We start from the raw sequence: 19,183 nt of genomic DNA on the forward strand, positions 1-19,183 counted from the left end.
GATCCTTTTTTTTGAGTTTCTGTGTTTCAAGGTTCGTTGCTTGTGATCTTATTGTGACCAAAACCCGACGTTAATGTTCCAAATATTTTTGATAGAATTCATCCCTGGACTTCAGACTTCCAAATTTCGATGAGGCAAAAATACTGAAGATTCAGATTAAATTTTGAGATCGTAAAAGGGCGATTAAGTGCTGTGTGCAAGCAGAGCTTTCTTTCGCACATGCCTCTTATCTTGTACAAGACGTTCGCATGACAGACATTCGCCTCACTTCGCTTGTTTACTTACCTTGTTTACGTTAGCACGTATTGCGTGCCTATTGCACATTTGCGACAAAACAAGCCGTTTCCATTACTCTATTTGGGCCACGCCCAAATAACAACAACGACGACGAGCTTCATCTTGACCATACAAGTTCATACAGTATCCGGAAGAAAAGAATTGTACTCTCTTGGGGGCGCCCACGAGTAAGTCACGTGGATATGTAAACAACTAAAGATCCGACTGTGGTATTACAAAAACGAATAATTTTCTTGAACCCTTTGCTTCTCTAGAATCAAATTCTTCGTTTTGCTTTCGAGCTGGTTTTATGACCTTCGCCCCTTCTGGAAAAAACAAAGTTTCCTGAGAATCTCGTGACCCGTGTTTCGTCATAAGATATGGCATATTCGCCATGGTCTGACAGCAATCTACCAATCAGAAATCAGCTTTAATGGACTGACTCATCAATGCATTAGCATATATAGAGGGCTCACAACTCGTGATCTTCTTTCCTCTTACCGGATTTGACCGTGGTCTAGTGTTGTATTTTACAAGGATTTGCCGCTAACAGATAAGAAGAGAGGGCTATTCGAAAAAAAATTCTAAGCAGTTACCGTTAAAGTCTACGTTGTCGGAAAGAAAATAAGAAGTATGGCTCTATCAATGTTGATTCTTCGCTCGATCGTGGCTGTGTTTATGATCACCGTACTCGCGATTCAGGTGGGTCTCTTCACAGGCAGCCCAAGCTCACGTCACGTGAAAGGATTAGATTAATTATATGCTGTGTGGTTATTTTCCCGATCCGGTGCGATTTTAGCGATTTTTTTCATTTCTGAGATCGCTAAAATCGCACCGGATCGGGAAAATAACCACACAGCAAGCAAGAACACACCATGTAAATAAGGTAAGACGTTTTTTATTGAGAATTTCTACGAGTATTTATCTTCCTAAATCTATAACGTGGATTCCCATACAAATCCTTTATAAATTCACGGCCGCCATGTAACCCAATACCGCTTTCGTTGAACAGTCACGTCCCGGCTCGCACACCGCTAATAATTAATCTAATCCTTTCACGTGACGTGAGCTTGGGCTGCCTGTGGTCTCTTCATTGCATAACTGTCATGTTTCCGAGAAATATTGGGTAAGAACAGCAATTTTTTCTGGAGCAACAATGATGATAACAAATAGAATTCCCCCTCCTAATATTAAAGGTCTTTACGTTTAGTTTACAGCAGTGTAAATTCAGTTTTCAACAGGATGTGTGCAGTGACATTATGGTCGTGGGTTCTATGTTAGGTGTGTTTCCATCGTCTGGGGCTTGTACTCGGAAGCGGCAGGTACAAAACGCAGGTCACAGGTCACAGGTCACAGGGCACAGGGCACAGGTCACAGGGCACAGGGCACAGGGCACAGGTTACAGGGCACAGGGCACAGGGCACAGGTCATAGGGCACAGAAAACGCAGTAAAAACAGTTAAGACACTCCATTAGGCTTTTTTGTTTTATTTCCGGTTACGCCACAATCAGGCATATGCTTGCCATCGACCATGCAAAGCCGTTTATTTTCGATAGCAAGCTTAAAAAGCTAAATGAAAACCTACCAAAGTATATCCCAGCAAAGATGAGGGAAATCTCCAAGAAGATCCTTGTGAGGCGAGCTCGGCTTCTTTGTAATCTGTTTCCTGTAGAATTAAAAAAAAGTAATGAAAACAGAAATGATCAAAGCCACATTGCATATCCTATACATCTTCTTTCATTCGCGTAATAAAATGGAACAAAGCTCGGTCCTGATGCATGGACTGCTAACAGCGATACCGAACAAGTACGTTAGGTTTTGAAGATTATAGTTATATAAAAAACTTTCAAATTATGCAAACGGTCTTGGTCTAAAAGGTGTCACTATTCGTAACTACGGCTAGAATCATACCATGTTTCCATTGCTCAACTTAATGACAACTTAAGTCTTAAACATCAATGTACGCAGCAACAAACCGAAATCGGCAATTCACGATTGCAGCACAGTCGATAGTTAGCGAAGTAGACGTGTGTTGATAATTCACTAAGTTATTTTTCAGTTCTTCAGTGGTACTGAGGCCAAAATAACTTGTCAGCAAGTGCTGTTTTCTTACCTCGAAACTCTGGTCTTCCGCCATGTTGCTTTCTGCACAGACGAGGCTATTTTCCGTTCCATTCTCCTCTCAGAGCCTCGTTCCAAGTCCGCTCGCGTGGAGCGAAGAAAAAGCCTCGTTTCGAGATCTCCAGAGAAGGAACTCCTCAAGTTCCAATACAATATGTAACTTTAGCCATTTACTTGTTCAACCCTCAGTACAAAACCGGAAAGCATGGTCGATGGCAAGCATATGCCTGATTGTGGCGTAACCGGAAATAAAACAAAAAAGCCTAATGGAGTGTCTTAACTGTTTTTACTGCGTTTTCTGTGCCCTATGACCTGTGCCCTGTGCCCTGTGCCCTGTAACCTGTGCCCTGTGCCCTGTGCCCTGTGCCCTGTGCCCTGTGCCCTGACCTGTGACCTGTGCCCTGTGACCTGTGCCCTGACCTGTGACCTGTGACCTGCGTTTTGTACCTGCCGACTCGGAAGTAGCGCTGTTAGATTGGACACATTTTTTTTTTTAATTCTTGTGTTTGTAAACAAAAAATGCACTTTTTGGTGCAAACTTTTTCATCGTTAGAGGTATAACTTGAGGAGAGCTACGCAATTTTCGATGACAAGTAATCACGCACGAAAGTTTAGCTATACAAGCTGCATGCATGTAGTTGATGCACGTTGTCCTTCTTAGGCAACAAAATAACCTGCAAGCTGAGAGGATTTTTTTTTGTAAGACATGCATCATTCTTATAGAGAGATCTAAAAAAACGTTGAGTTCTTTGTTTCTGATAAATGACACTTGACGTAAGTTTAATTAAAACGTGTACAAGTCGGTGAACTCTAGCTACTTTTGAAATAGTCTTTGGATGAGAGTTCCATAACCAGGGCCAAGTTCACATCTTAACTAAGCAAAAAATCTGGGCACATGCTATAATATAACTTTTTGAAGTGTTATTAATTTGAAGTGTTGCTACAGCTCTAAAATAATAGCACCCTTGCAAAAAGTAGACAGTCAGTGGAGGGTTCAAGAGGGTATAGGCCCTCTCCCCCTTCATGTGGTCAAAAAGAACCTGGTTGCTGACTACTCTTACACAAGCAACCTGTAGCAGGGCTCGACATTGCAACTGTATCGGTCACATTTGGGACTAAGTTTTTTCCCTTTGCAACTAAAACTTCTTCAGCAGTCGCAACTTTGCGATCAGTTTTCACCTAAATTAATAAAGAAATAAAACTTTGAAAATTTTATGCCCTACTTGTTGTGGAGATTTGAAAATGGAAAAGTAAAATCCTGCTCAAGTTCCAAACAATACAACATATGAACAATGTTTCGAGACCTCATTACAGCAGTTCTGTTATAAACTGGTAGTATGTCATGTATGGGAACCAATTTCTACAACACAAAAATACTTTTTTGGGGAAAGAATTATAGCTATAGTACTGTGCAACAAAATTGTGAGCCCAGAAACTAGATAGATAACAATTATAAAGAGTGTCAGAAATTTAAGATGTTTGGCAGGAACTGTGCACGAACACCACGTTTGATCACTGTGAATCGCTAAAACAAACATGGCGGCTTTTTGTTGGCACGTGTGTTCGTTCCAAAGACTTTATGAGGATTCTGATAATAATTATCTTTCTGTTTTGGCCTGATTCAGACTTCTTTAAAGATATAACTCACAGTCAAACATAGACTTTGCAGTGTTGAGGTACAAGTGGAACAGAAGGGTAAATGTGCTGAAAATGTCAATGTATACACAAGCTTCGCACTATTTCTGTAAGCATGTGTGATAATTAAGAGCTTGGTGTATTTAGGAAGGGGAAACATTACAGAGATTTCACATTATTAAGAGACGATAAGATTAATGATTGTTTCATTTATTGAATTTTAACTTGAGTACAAATTATCATTTAACAGGATTATTTATATGGATTATATGTTTTTGAGATCGATCGAATGTTGTAATTTACAATCTTGATTGTGCTGTCAAAGTAATTCAGAAACTGTTTTTCAGACATCATTAGAAATGAATAAAAGCTGCTGAAATCAAGTGGTTATTAATTTATTAGTCAAAGGACTTATTAAAAATAATAGCTTGTGCTTTGCGACTTGATTTTGAGAATTTGCAACTAACTTTTCTTAACTGGTCACAAAAATGAGACTTAACTTTTTTTAAATTTCGAGCCCTGTGTATTATGAAATTGTATGTTCACTTGATGCAGTCTAGGCCTTTGCTTTGGTATCTAAGCAAGTTCACTATTGCATCTTGTTTTCAACAGTTTGCTCTAGTGATTTCTATTTTCGGTTAATTAAGTATAGTGGTGCAATGCGCTGGAATAATCTTTCTTATGAGGCAAAAACAGCACAATTGCTTTCCAAATTTAAAGCAAACTTGCCTCTTTGTCTTCTGCTGGATCACTCTGATTCATTAATTTGTTTCTGTGTATGTTTTAAACTTATATTAATTATTACTCTTCAAAACTCGCGCTAACATAGTTATATTGAAAAACTAGTTATATTGTATACATTTTTACATAATTAATTTTTCTCTGAAATTTTGTAACTTTTGTGATCACCATACTGCTTAGAAGTTGTTTGTAATGCGTGTTTGCTTACACCGAACCTCGAAATCAGCTTTTGTTGTGTGTGGTTAACGTAGTGAAATAAACAAGTTGATTGATTGATTGATTGATTTAATTAATGCAAAGATCTTCCCTTTAGGTTATACTGACTGACTAATCTTGATGGAATAAGAAGTGGAAAGATAAATGTTTGGTTGCCTTCCATGTAATCCATTACCACGCAAAAAGATCACTCTCCCTCCTTCCCCCCCACACACAAACGCACACACACACACACACATTTTCTAAGTTGTTTGTTGGAAGACTATTTTAGTGGTAACATTTTTACGATAAAACGTGATCTGTTCATTGCACAAGTGTTTTTTACTGATTATACAACAAGAAAAGCTAATGAGATGGCATCCGAGTGGAGTTGCAAGAACCAGAATTCAGGTTTTCGGGGTAATTGTCATCAAGGGAAAGGACATTTTGGTTCAAGTTAGCAGAGAATTCAAGGTGTCCAAGTTCGAGTTAACCGAGTAAAAATGACTGATAAAGTGGTGGTGAAATCCAAGGGAAATGGGACTTAGTTTGAGTTATCCGAGTTTGAGTTACAGTACATTTGTATTAGGGTTCTAATGTAACAGCATTAGTGTAGAAGCTATTCTGTAAGACATGTGCAAAACTGCTAATTTGTGGCTGTGCTCTAGCTCCATCTGGTGGCCCCTGGCACCTTTCTTTTGCTCTTGGGTGATCAGGAAATCTTAGCTTACATGTATTTGTTACAGGTCAAAGTTAAATTCAGGTTAAAATTTTTTAATAAAGATTGAAAAACCTGCGCAGCGTAGTACTTAATGTTACTGTAATTTAAAAATTGTAAAACTGACGCTGTTATTATAAGAATCTTAACGGATGTTTCGGCAATGCTGCCTTCTTCAGGGTATACAAGACTATAACTACCGTTAAAAAGTTCGTTAAAATTAGCTCACGTGCTTGATGGCATACTCGTGCGCGTGCCACATGAAATAGCGCACTACGGCGTGCGAGTAAGCAAAAAAAAAAAAGAGGGGGGGTGATTCACATGAAACTAAAGTCTTGGAAAGTATAAATTTTTTAACCTAGGTACCTAGGTTGAATCTCAACTTCCTTTGTCTCCTAGCCCTAATTCATGAATAATAAGGGCTACATGTAGAGAACAAAGAAAATTGAGATTCAACCGAGGTTAAAACATTTTAACCTGAATTTACTTTTGACCTCTAACATATTCATATAAATCCTATGCTGGGCAACCTGGATCTCCCTTCAGTTTTTCTTAGAGCACGGCCTTGAACCTACCAAGGCACTCATATCTGTTTTTGGTATAATTTTCTTTTCAGGTAAATTCACAGGATATGATTAAAAATCATACCAAGGGATATTGTGTTTGGTATGGTCAGTGTACACATGGGCAGAAACCCAAGAACTGTCTATACAATGAGCCAGCCAAGTATCTTAATGACACTCATGGCCAGCAAATTCTTAGTGACAGATGCCCAGAATTTCGAGGCCGTCCCACTTGTTGCACAACCAATCAGCTTGAGGCACTAACCTCTAATTTGCAAACTATGGAGCAGTTAACATCGCGCTGTCCAGCTTGCTGGAACAACATGAGGAGATTATATTGTGAATTGACCTGCAGCCAAGACCAATCACTTTTCATGGATGTGACAGCAGAGGAGTATGAGAACAAAACAAACGTAATAACCGCAGTGGATTACTATGTATCTCCTGAATTTAAGGAAGGCCTGTTCAACTCTTGCAAAGATGTCATTTTTCCAGGAAACAATCAGAAAATTCTTAGTCTGCTGTGTGGAACTTCTGCTGCGAAATGTACACCTCAAAAATTGCTTACTTTCATGGGAAACACAACAAATGGTTATGCTCCATTCGATATTAACTACAGGACTAAACTTGCAGCAAACCTTACTTGGATGAATGAGACCATTTTCAAGTGTAACCAAAAATTTATTGATCCTCGGAATAACAGAACAGCAAATCCATGCAGCTGTCAGGACTGTACTGCATCTTGCCCTGTCCCACCCCCTCCCCTGCCCAAGCCAAAGCCTGAGACAATTTTTGGATTAAGCATTCTTTCTTTTAGTCTGCTAGTTGCCTATGTTGTCTTTGTAGTCGTGTTCTTTCCACTCAGCATATTTTGCTCAATGAGGAAAAAGAACAACAGCCATGCTGTGGTTGCAGATAGTTCAAAGTATGGTGGAGTGTATCCTCCAGTTTCCAGCACTCAGTCAACATCCACCGATTCATCTCCAGGAATGTGTGAGCAACTTGGAGGCACGTTAGAAACTGTTTTGCGTCACTTCTTTACTAAATGGGGTGTGTGGTGTAGCTCTCATCCATTTGTTGTCATGGGGGGGTGTGCTATTATCATCATCGCACTCGCTTGTGGCCTTGTTTTCTTCACAGTTACAACAGATCCTGTAGAGTTGTGGTCTGCTCCCAACAGTGAGGCCCGCAGAGAGAAGGAGATTTATGACTCCAAGTTTGCTCCATTTTATCGCACTGAACAGCTTATTATTGGACCAACAAGAAATGTACCAGGTGGATATAAGCAATCTCCTTATGGTAATTTTGTTCCATTTGGGCCTATCTTCCATCTAGATTTACTAAATCAGGTAAGTTTATACTGTTCATGTGCATTGTGACACTGTTACATTTCCTCTAATATAAGTGAAAGCTTCCCTGTATGGTCGACATGTACATGTAATATTCTTTAGCATTCTTACGAGTACATGTACGTTAGTAATAATCCTGGTTAGAAGGGAAGCAATATTTTTTTTGTTATGGCACAATATGCTTTCCTCACATAAGAATGTTTCATTTTCACACGGAGAATGTGGAAACCTACAAAAAGGCAGTCCATGAAATAAAACGTATTATTTTATACTCCATTTTTAAAGGGTGACGTCGTAAGAGTTGAAAACAATAGCCAAAAAAAGTTTACAATTAAATTTATTTTTACAATGCACATGTTCCACACATAGGATTTCTGCATTACTTAGACTCAGGGGAGATTTTATTGTAAGGAAGTTTGGTTAAAAAACAAGGGATTAATAATTATGCTGCTTTGTGAGGATTTCTTAAAATTTGATGTTTAAACCAATCAGAAGTGAAGTTGAGACAATAGTAAAGGTAGCACCTTTTTGCATTCTGACATGTTTATTGCGTTTGGTTCTTTCCTTCTTATCTTGTCTATTTCTTAAAAAAAGTTAATGTGTCGTTCCAGAAAATATCCATACCCCCCCGCCTCACGGAAGGGATTTGCTGTATGACCCCCCTCCCCTCTGGATTTTCCAAAATCAGCCCCCAAAATTTACCCCCTCCTCCCCTTCGGAATTTTCAAAATTTTCGCACACCCCCTGGAAATTTTGCTATCTCTAATTGAAGTGAACAAAGAAGTAGTTTTGTTCACTAGAATGCCAAATTTTGTGAGTTTCATGTATTTTCCGTTGGATTGTATAACAGATAAGCGAATTCCTTATGCGAACTACTTATGTGCTCAAGTCACAGACAAATTGTGTGCGTTTCATGTAATTTCTGTTGAATTCTACAATTCTGCAAATGAAATGCAAGGTTGCATAGCAAACATAACTGTACTTTTCTCTCACTGCGTCAAGAAGAAAGCAACACTTGAAGAAGTATGATTAAAGAGATTAGGACCTTGTCGCGCGATAAGACAGCGTGAGTATCGAATTTTGTTATACCAAATTTGCATATTTGAGTTTGCGGTAAAATTGCGCGTCGCCGATTTCATTGATAGGAACATTGTCACGCAAAGTTTAACGTGCTGGAAAAGACTCGTGTAACTTCTATGTGATAGAGAAACAGTCAAGAGAAGAAGAAATGCAACCAATTAAAAAAATTTATTTTTGTGTTCTCGACATGCAAGGAAAATGAAGTTTAGTTCCACTGGCTCATAAACTACAAAAGCGTAAAAGATGAAAAATATTATTTTCAGGAAACTTGTTGAAAAAAACACTTAAGTATGGACTAAAACGAATGTCGAGACTGTCGACAATCGATTGATAATATGAAAGTGAAGATGGTTACAAAGGAGCAGAGATACGTAACTATTCATATATGATGCATTTGGAAACAAAATTCTTAACGTACATGACCTGGAGAATAACAGATCGTTTGGCACAAGTGGCTAGCCACAAAATGGGTTTTGGGACGGAAACTCGGCTAAAATTTATCTTTGAACAGATAGCTTCAGTCGCTCTAAGGGTCAACAAATTCTTTTTCGAACGGATGACAACTTTTTTCAAACGGACAGCCCAAGCCGTTCGAGCGGATGACAACTTTTTTCAAACAGATACCCCAAGCCGTTCGAATGGATGACAACTTTTTCCAAACGGATAACCCAAGTCGTTCGAACGGATGACAATTTTTTTTTTAACAGATACCCAGAGCCATTCAAAGCGATACCAAATCCGTTTGAAAACAGCAAACCGTAAGGAACGTTTTCGCCTGAGAGGTCACGCCAAGGGACTGACAAAATATGTTCGTTACGTCCATTAATCCATAGGTTTAGTGGCTCTTTAGCTTTCGTCATGTTTTATATCTTCGCAAATAAAATTGTCGTGATAAATTTGTCTTTTTTCTTTGTTACTCTCTTACGCATCACGAGAACCCTCTAGAAATATTTCCCTTTGGTGACCCCCCCCCCCTCCCCACTGGAAAAGTAGGCAAATTGACCCCCCCCCCCCTCTCCCCCCTGGAAAATCCGATCCCTTCTGTGGGAGGGGTATGGATATTTCGTGGAACCACACAATAAGTACACGTACCCTCCCTCTTGCATTCTTGCAATTGAGTTCAGTTGCTTTACTCAAGCACTATTGTTAGATGAGCCACATCTTAGATATCCCGTGTGTTATCCCATCATAAATTATTATAATATTGGTGAATCTTTGTTTACACTTTTTGCCTTATTAACATATGCTTATCACTATATGATGACACTTATGAAATAAAAACTCTGAATATTGAAAGGGCATAACAGTTTCAGTTATGTCTGAAAATTTGAGCCCAATACACCAAATACTTTCTGAGAAATTCTCTTCTAAAAACTTGAAATTTTACAAAGAATGTATGGCTCATTAACTTTTTTGCCACACAGCAATTTCGCAGCTTTTGATGGCTGATATTTCCATCAGTATTGCTTGCAAAGAGCTGGAAATTGTACAAACTGCTCAACTTAATCAGCTCTTTGAACTTTTGCATTAATTTTGGTTCATATTTACGACCACGGATTCTATGAGTTAGGTCATAAAATGTAAACGATGACGTCAGCAAAAATTCGCCTATAGGGATAATCTCATGATCCTCCTTCGGGTGTCATGCACCTGTAATGGCTACGAGGCCCTCCCAGGGTAAATTCCGACAAGCGACATGGCCCAAAAAGTAGCGACAGCGCGTAAAATGAAATCGCGACAAGAGACAACCTCCCTCTGCCAAATTGCAACAGTGACGGCAAAGCCGACAATAAGTGACAAGCATTTAGACGGCGACATGGGAACCCCCCTGGCAGGGCCTCGGCTACCTGTAAACAGTGTATGTCTATGGTGGTGCCTATCCCTCTGAGCTAACCAGGCAGTTTTTTAGAGCATTGCTGTTTTAATATTGTAAATATGTATTTTCTACAGGCTCTTGATTTGCAAAATTACATTGCCAGCATGACTGTAAAAACAGAAGATAATGAAACAGTTCAGCTTCGGGATATCTGCTTTCAGCCACTAGCACCACAGAAACAAGAGTGTGCAATCCAGAGCTTCTTTCAGTACTTCCAGAACAACAAGACCAGACTGAACAAAATAATGTATCTCACTCTTTGGCCATGACTGCGATAAAAAACCATCCTATGACGTTAATGCATATGACTATCATGACCATGTGTTATTTTGCACATGGTAAGCTTCTTGTGTTTTTTAGAGGCTACTGTAGGGTGCATTTTGATTGATCTTGTGTTCTGGAATAGGAATGAAATGAACGTTTGTAGGCTTTTGGGCAACTGACAAACTGTATAATCTAGTAAAACTCAGTTCATTAGGGTTAGCATCAAAGAATGTGTCTTATCCTTGCATTGACCGTGGTTAGTATTTATGCAGGTACCTAGAATTCTTTGTGCTCTTGGATAAAAATATATAAGACCTTTAGATTCTAAGATGAGAATGACTACAAGGACAAGATATTTTTCAATACTTAAAAGTGTGCGTGTTTCAGCCAGCGTCATTTTTGCGGGAAAACGTGATAGCCGTTGTCATTATTCTACTACACGTATTTGCAAAAATGTTGTGGTGGTGGAAACAGGTTATCAAATGTTAGAGGCTTTGTCATTTTGTGACTAGGAGAGGGTTTTACCTCCTTCAATAAAGGTAACAGCACTAACTTTTCTGGTGAAAAAAAGTTCAATGAAGCTTTCCAGGGTGTCTATTTTTTGAGAATACGCAGAAAAACTTTAAGTCAAATCTCGTCCTGGTAGTCTCCCTCATCTTAGAATCTAAAGCTCTCTATTATTCTACCAAGAACAGTGTGTGTTTCTTATTGCCTACCCTCTTTAATTCCTCCTTTCCCTCCCCTTCTCATGCCCCCCCCCCCTTTCTTCCCAAGAAACACCCATTAGTGGTAGGCTTGCAACCCCTCAATAATCAGCCTGCCAATCAAAATGAAGCTTATAGGCGGGAAAACTCCATTAACTCTTCTCAATATTCTAGTAAACTCAAAGTAACACATTTTACATTATTTCTTGATAGTATTGTAGTTTGAGATCTTGAAAAAAAATTAAAATTCTGACCCGAATGGTATCTCTCTTTTTTTTCAGTTCCCCAACATCAGAGGATTCGAAATTAAAGGAACCTTGCCTTTCTGCATACGGAGGACCTATGGGCCCCAACCTTGCATTTGGTGGCTTTGAGGGTACAGCATACCAAAATGCTTCTACTTTAATTATCACTTTTGTTGTGAAAAACCATAAGAATACAACCAAGCTCAAGAAGGCTATGGCGTGGGAAAAGGCGTTCATTGAATTCATGAAAGATTACACAAAGGATCCCAAGAATGGAAACTTGACCATAAGCTTCACTGCAGAGCGTGCCATTCAAGATGAGTTGAATCGAGAGAGTGCCACGGACATTAATTTTACACTATCCTTGTCAGTTATCTCATAATGTTTGCGTACATCACAGTGGCATTAGGGCAATTTGATTGTAAAGATTGCAGTAGACTTCTGGTATGTTATTCAAGATATTAAGTTTCTATATAAGATGAGTAGGACAATGAGTATGACATTAAAGTACTAAGTACTGTGTGCGGGTGAACCAGCGTCATTTTGGTGAGAAACATGTTAGCTGTTGTCATTCTACGACAAGTTTTAGCAAGATTGTCTTAGTGGCAGAAAGAAATTTTCAAAATAAAAATGTTTGAAGTTTTATCATCAAACTTTTTGTGATTGGGAGAGGGCCTCCAGAAAAGATACGTTGTAACAGTGCTAGCTTTTCTGGTGAAAAAAAGTACGTTGAAGCATTCCAGAGTGTCTGTTTTTTGACAAAACGTAAAAAAAACCTTAAATCAAATTTCTTATTCATAGTCATTTTCGTCGTTCTGTAAGAGCTTTCCGGGACGAGTCTAGTTTTCGACAATACACAAAAAAAACTCAAATCAAATTTTGTACTCATAGTTGTTCTTGTCCTCTAATTTGAAAGTCTGTATTATCCCCACTTTAGCCTGTAAGGAAGTTCTCTGGGGCACTCTGGCAGGGTCGAGGGTACGGGAAAAGGAAGGATAGCTTGCAACTACCTCTCTAAAATTTGAATTCCACCTCCAATTCCCCCATGGCTCCCAGCTGACTGAGCTATCAGATTTCCACTAATCACTGCGAAGTGGAAACGAGCAAGAATGTGAGCAAACATTGAAAAACATGTGCCAAGGGTAATGACGTCATTACTAATGTCACCTCGCGCCAATCAGCATTGCGCATCGACTTTTTCCCTGCAGATATTCAAATTCCAGAGACGTAGTTGCAAGCTCGCTCTCCTTATTTTTTCTGCGCCTTCACCAGAGCTCGCCGGAGAGCAGGCTTACAGGCTATCCCCTATTCCTGTAACCGGACATTCCTATAATAATGATAATAATAATAATGATAATAACAATAATAATTTTAACAATGATAACATTTACTTTTATAGCATCATTTCCATTACTGTCCAATGGTGCTATGCAAAAACAATTTAATGTTGTTAAAAAAGAAATTAATAGTAATTTGCTGTTTAAAAAATTAATATGAATGAAAAGAAGCTGATAAAAATCAAATATAAAGAAAATCTAGGGAATATGTTCCTAGGATGAGCATTAATGAAAAATTTAAAAAATAAGTTTTAACTGAATGATTAAATTAGCGGGTAAGCGGAAAAAGATGCTTTACCTCTTGAAATGTAGTGGTGTGAAAATGTTCATTATTTCTGTTCACTTATGAATTTATGTGTGGTCAAAATGACTGGCAAACCAACATTTGTCTGGACGAATTAATGGTCCTTTTGGCCAGTCATTGTCCATTGACCAACCATTATATTGGGTACTGTCCCTAATTTTTGCTATCATTATTATCATTTAGATTGACTCCAAGGTTACACTGGGACTTGGTGGCATCTTCATAGTTCTTTTCTCCGTTGTTGCCTCGCTTGGTTTCTGGAGCTATATTGGTGAACCAGCAACTCTCATCATCATTGAAGTGATTCCATTTCTTGTTTTGGCTGTGGGCGTGGATAACATCTTCATCTTAGTCCAGACTTACCAGCGTTACAGTATATACGCTGAGGAGGATATTCCCCATAAAGTTGGACGTGTCCTGGGAGAAGTAGCACCAAGCATGTTGTTAACATCTCTGTCTGAGTCGATTGCATTTGCTCTTGGTAAGCTGTGTAATGAACTGCTCTTAATTGTAAAACCAGCTGTTGCTAATAATGCACTCTGTTTTAGTCTTAGTAAGTTTTTCCCTTTACATTGTAGTGCTCAGTTCTGGCTACCGTAAATTACTTCTTACTATAAGCTCCTCTCCTGTCCACCTGTAAACAAAAAAATACATCCAAATGTGACCCCTTCTATAATGAATTCAATTTATTATGATGTTTTGAACCTTGATTTAATATTAGTAATTCTCAAAGTCACAAATAATTCATAAAGAAAATACTAAGGAAATCAGATAAAAAAACTGCTCATTTTTACATGCTCAATTTCTCCATCTAACATCCTTTTATTTGAGAAGACAGACATGTGAGACAGACGTATTTCATCACCAGATGAAACACCTTGAAGTTTATCAAAAATACTTCACTGCACGTCATATTTTCAACTCTCTTCTCAGTGTTTCAGCTGGTGATGAAGCACTGCATTTAACCCTTTAAGCCCCAATATCCACATACAAATTCTCCAAACTGATCTCTATACATTTCCTTTAACAATTAGTTAAGAGAATTTGATAAAAGATCAAAGTATTTTCTCTTAGGTGATCATTTTATCAATTCTCATAACCTCATCTCATGACAATGTATTGATATCGTTAGGAGAAAATTGCTCTTAGTCACTAACTTAAAGGGTTAAGGCTAGTTGATGTATTATGTGCAAAATGTGTTTTGATCAGCACTGCTATACATCTAGCTAGCTTGTTTCAAAGTGCTTTTTCCTTGTTATAAGCCTCCGTGGATATACATGTTAGCCCTTCTAAAACTGCTTACAAAGATGTATGAGCTCAGGGCTTATAAGACGCAGTTTACAGTATGTTTGTGTTCCGCTTGTGCCCTTGTGCAGGTTGAGAAGCTATTTTGATTTATAAAATAACTAAGATAGTACGCGCGCTCTGATTGGCCGAGAGGAGTGTTTGCATCAGAGTATGTAAACATGGTTGTGGCGTCAAGTTGTTTGGCTTTTCGCGCGCTAATCACGCAAGCACAAATTTGAAAAAGTTTTCGAGTTCCAAATTCGACAAGTTTACTTTATTTACTCATTCCTTCGTCGGCTGAAACATGGAAAATCGTTACAAAGAAGGCGAGTCAATTTTTCTTCGCTTAAGGTGACATTTTAAGCGAGAAAAATCCGTATTTTGCAAAGCATCTTTTTGCAAAACAAGAACTGATTACGCGTGCAAGACTTCGTGGACCAGATTTTGCGACTGGTAAGAATTTCTCTTTTAATCAGATCCATACAAAACGGTTTTGCGTTTTTTTCTCGGGAAAGTTATTTTATAAAAGCAATAGACACTCGAGGCGTTGGGAGAATTCTCGACAGTTATGCAAACCCTCGACTTCGTCTCGGGTTTGCATAGCTGTCTCGAATTCTCCCAACCCCTCTCGTGTTTATATCAGGCTATGCAAACATGGAAAACGTTTTCTATTGCTTAAATTTAAGTTGATTATTTGATTGCTTGCAAGAGCTGAAATTGCCTACAACAGCATTAGCAGCTTGCCCGAAGGGGCATTTGCGGAACTGTCTTTCTTTGCAGCCTGAGGAGGTACACTGTATGGACTCCCAGGGTGATTTCTGTTCAACAAACATTCCAGTTTGAAACTTCGGAAATTCCACGACTGCCAGTGAATTGCTCGTGTTGGCTACACAGACTTGACTCAAGCCACCGCCCATTCGTTTATTGTACTTGTAAATTTTAGGGTACAGAAGAGCATTACTAGGGACAACAATTTATTTTATTTTGTCAAATGGAAAAGGGACATTTCCGTTAAAGTGCACCCCCTTCAAGGTTGTCCCAAAAATAAAAATGATCCTTTCCAGTTGATTACTAACAAAAAGTTGAGACTGAATGGAAAGCACCAAGGCTACGCATTGGGAATTAAGACAGAATCCATCAGGAAATAGAGTAATTTTAATTTTCAGTGGACAAAAACCAAATGAAAAAAAATGAAATTTTCAGAATTTTGCGTGTGTTTTCATCATTCTTGTGAACTTTGACATTTATTTTCATGGCCTCCCATGAAAATTGGTCTTTGATGTCATAACAGATAACTTATTACATCTATAGCCCTTGAAAAATGTAAAAAAGAATGCGATATTGTTTGAACTATTCTGGCACAAGGTTTTTGTCCACTGAAAATTAAAATTACTCAATTTCGTGATGGATTCCATTTTAATTTCCTTTCTTTTCATCTTCTGTTTACAGGTGCACTATCAACCATGCCAGCGGTAAGAGTATTCTCCTTGTACGCTGCGGTTGCAGTCCTCTTTGACTTTTTACTTCAGATTACCGTGTTTGTGGCACTTTTGTCACTAGATTCCAAACGGCAAGAAAACAACAGGTACGACATCTTGTGCTGCATCAAAGAGCCCAAGTTGAGAGGTCCCTCTGAAGGGTGCAGTGTGTACTCTGTCATGAAGGTCTTTGCTGACGTTCTACTTTCTGAATTTATACGACCAGTTATAGTAAGTACTGAATGTCACTTGACAAATATTCCATAAATTAAATGCTAACTGATGATTAAAGGTGAGCATGGAATAAAACGACTCTTTACCCTTTAAGCCCCAAGTTCAACATACAAATTCTCCACACTGGCCTCCAAACATTTCTTGAAAAATTGGTTGAGAGAATTTGTTAAAAGATCAGAGCATTTTCTCTTAAGTTATCATTCGGTTAATTCTCCTACCCTTTTTTTGGTTATGTATTGATATTTTTAGGAGAAAACTGATGTTGGTCACTCTCAGACTAAAAGGGTTAAAGTAATGTTTAATTTTCCCTTTGTACCACACGTAATTACAATGCAACATGTAGTGAGATTCAAGCAGCTAATCATTCATTGAGTGTTTTTTGCACCTTTTCAATTATACCCAATTTAACAGAACTAAATATTCTTTGCTGCCTCTGAATAGAAGCACTGAAGACTCATTTATACAGGGTTAGCCTCCACTTAAGGTCAATATACAGAAATGTACCAGTCAGAAGTACAAGTACTAGTCAGAAGAAGACCAGTGGACATCTGTGTCTATTGTTTCTAACTCAAATTCAGGCACCTTCTCGCTCTTGTCTGTGAATAATTAACAACTATTGGACAAGGTTGAGCAAAATATCGTGATTTGTCAGTGTCTCGCAGATCAATTATTTGCCTCGGCCTTCGGCTTCGGCAAATAATTATTGATCTGCTCACCACAGGCAAATCACAATATTTTGCGATAACCGAGTTCAATAATTGTCTTATCATTGGATCCCCAAGTTTGTTTTTTTAATGAATATCCTCAGGAGGTAAAGCAATCTGCCATTTTCACGCAAGAGTGATAGCAAGAAAGAGAAAAGCACGGTTTCCTTTACACATGTGCAGAATATTATTTGCAGCCAAACACATTTTGAAGGCATTGTGCAGGCGCAGATCATTTTTTGTAGGCAGTTATTTGCAGGTCACATGGTGGGCTCTCGGCCAATGAAAAGAAAAAAATTTGCTTCGAATGATAATGTTATTTTACTTTAGGTTGAGGCTAACCCTGTATAAATGAGTTTTCATTGTGTCTGATTAGTGGTAGCAACAAATTCGAAACTGGATGATTCTCCTCACAAGATAGGGGCAACTCTCTCTGAGATGGACCCTTTTCAGGCACCAGCACTGTACATGTAGGATGTTTCTAACAGCCCAAGGGGGGTGTTTGTCTTATTGACAGGTGGCAAAATAAATGGAAAATGGCAGCAAACATCTGTCTGTGTCTGTTTTTAGGAGTTGTCCATTAAGAAGTTTACTACAGTTGTACAATTTAAAGCAATGTTAATGGTAAACTTTGTCACTTCCTCACGGTGTTTTCTTGTTGAATTTAGATCTGCCTTTTCACTGGTTTGTTGTTCCTCAGTATTTCTGCCACACCCAACATTGATGTGGGGCTTGATCAAGAGCTAGCACTACCCAAAGTAGGTTCATATTTCACAATCAGGTGTCAGTAAGCAAAAAAAATTGCTCTTTTGCCAGATAGAATCCTCCTAAACCGACAAGACGGAAACCAGTTACTTCTAAAAGGAGCACTATTAATTTTTTAAACCTCCAGCAATTTCTCCTTACCTCATCAGTAATTATTTCAAATATGCAGCCCATTTTAAGCAAATGAACTGATAAATTGATGATTAGAGCAGTAGAGGAGATTTGTAACATACATGTAACTTAAACATAATTATCTCATTCTGGAATAAGATCAATGGAATGCACCCTAAGTATTACACTCATGCAGGTGATCCTGTAATTTCAGCTACAGGTCTACTTATAAGAGAAGAGGAGATTTGTAACGAAACATTTGCATATTCTTGTTCTGGAACACCAGTCAAACACACCCTAAGCATTACACTCATGCGTGTGATCCTGTTATTCCACCTACAGGCCTACTTATGACATGACTACTGGGCTCAAAATCATATAACTATATAACAAGATATTGTTAATTTACTTTTGTACATAGTTGAGTGAAATATAAATAGTTATTTTACTCTCATCTAGGATTCCTATCTTCTCAACTGGTTCAGCGACATGAAGCAGTACCTAAATGTTGGGCCTCCTGTGTACTTTGTCGTAAATGAAGCCTATGACTATGAGCATCCAAAAGGTCAGAACATGATCTGTGGTTCAGCTGGTTGCAATCCCAATTCGCTAGTGCAGCAGATCTTTTTGGCATCTGAAAGGCCTCAAGAGTGAGTATGCTGTGACAGCTCCCACTAGTAATTTCTAGTTTTGGGCAAAAATACCTTTAAAGTGCCCCTAACCTGTCAATTTGTTTTTTTTGGAGATTTCCACATCTTTCAAGAACTCATTTTCGAAAAAAAATTTCAGAAATATTGAATCCTTTTTTTTCACGAGCTCTAAAAGTTACTGAAATTTTTAAATTTTTGCGCGCTATAAACCCCGCTGGACAAATTTTTGTCTCGGGGGCTCACTAGGAACGAGCCAATGAGATGCGTCCGATATTTGACACTTTTTAGCTGTGACGTAAGAAAAGGACACCATTCCAAAGCACAAAGTATGGTGTGATTGAAGATTATTTGTTAAGCTTACAATTGGTATGAAAATATGTCCTCTTCCTCCAAAAAACCACACATTTTTCAACCATTTTCTCTGTTTAACAATAAAGCATTACCGCGAATCTTTGCATATTTTTGCACGATGTCCTTTTCTTACGTCACGCTCCATATTTGGACACATTTGGCCGAGTGGGGAACTAATGTGAACGAAAGGTGAAA

At 38.5% G+C, this 19,183-nt stretch overlaps 1 pseudogene; it reads left to right on the forward strand.

Annotated features, from left to right (window-relative positions):
* The first annotated feature begins 803 nt into the window (after nucleotides 1–803).
* Nucleotides 804–19,183, forward strand: part of LOC140946846 (NPC intracellular cholesterol transporter 1-like) — a 33,333-nt pseudogene continuing 14,953 nt past the window's right edge.

Source organism: Porites lutea, chromosome 8 (assembly GCF_958299795.1).
Source record: "Porites lutea chromosome 8, jaPorLute2.1, whole genome shotgun sequence".
Lineage (NCBI taxonomy): Eukaryota > Metazoa > Cnidaria > Anthozoa > Scleractinia > Poritidae > Porites > Porites lutea.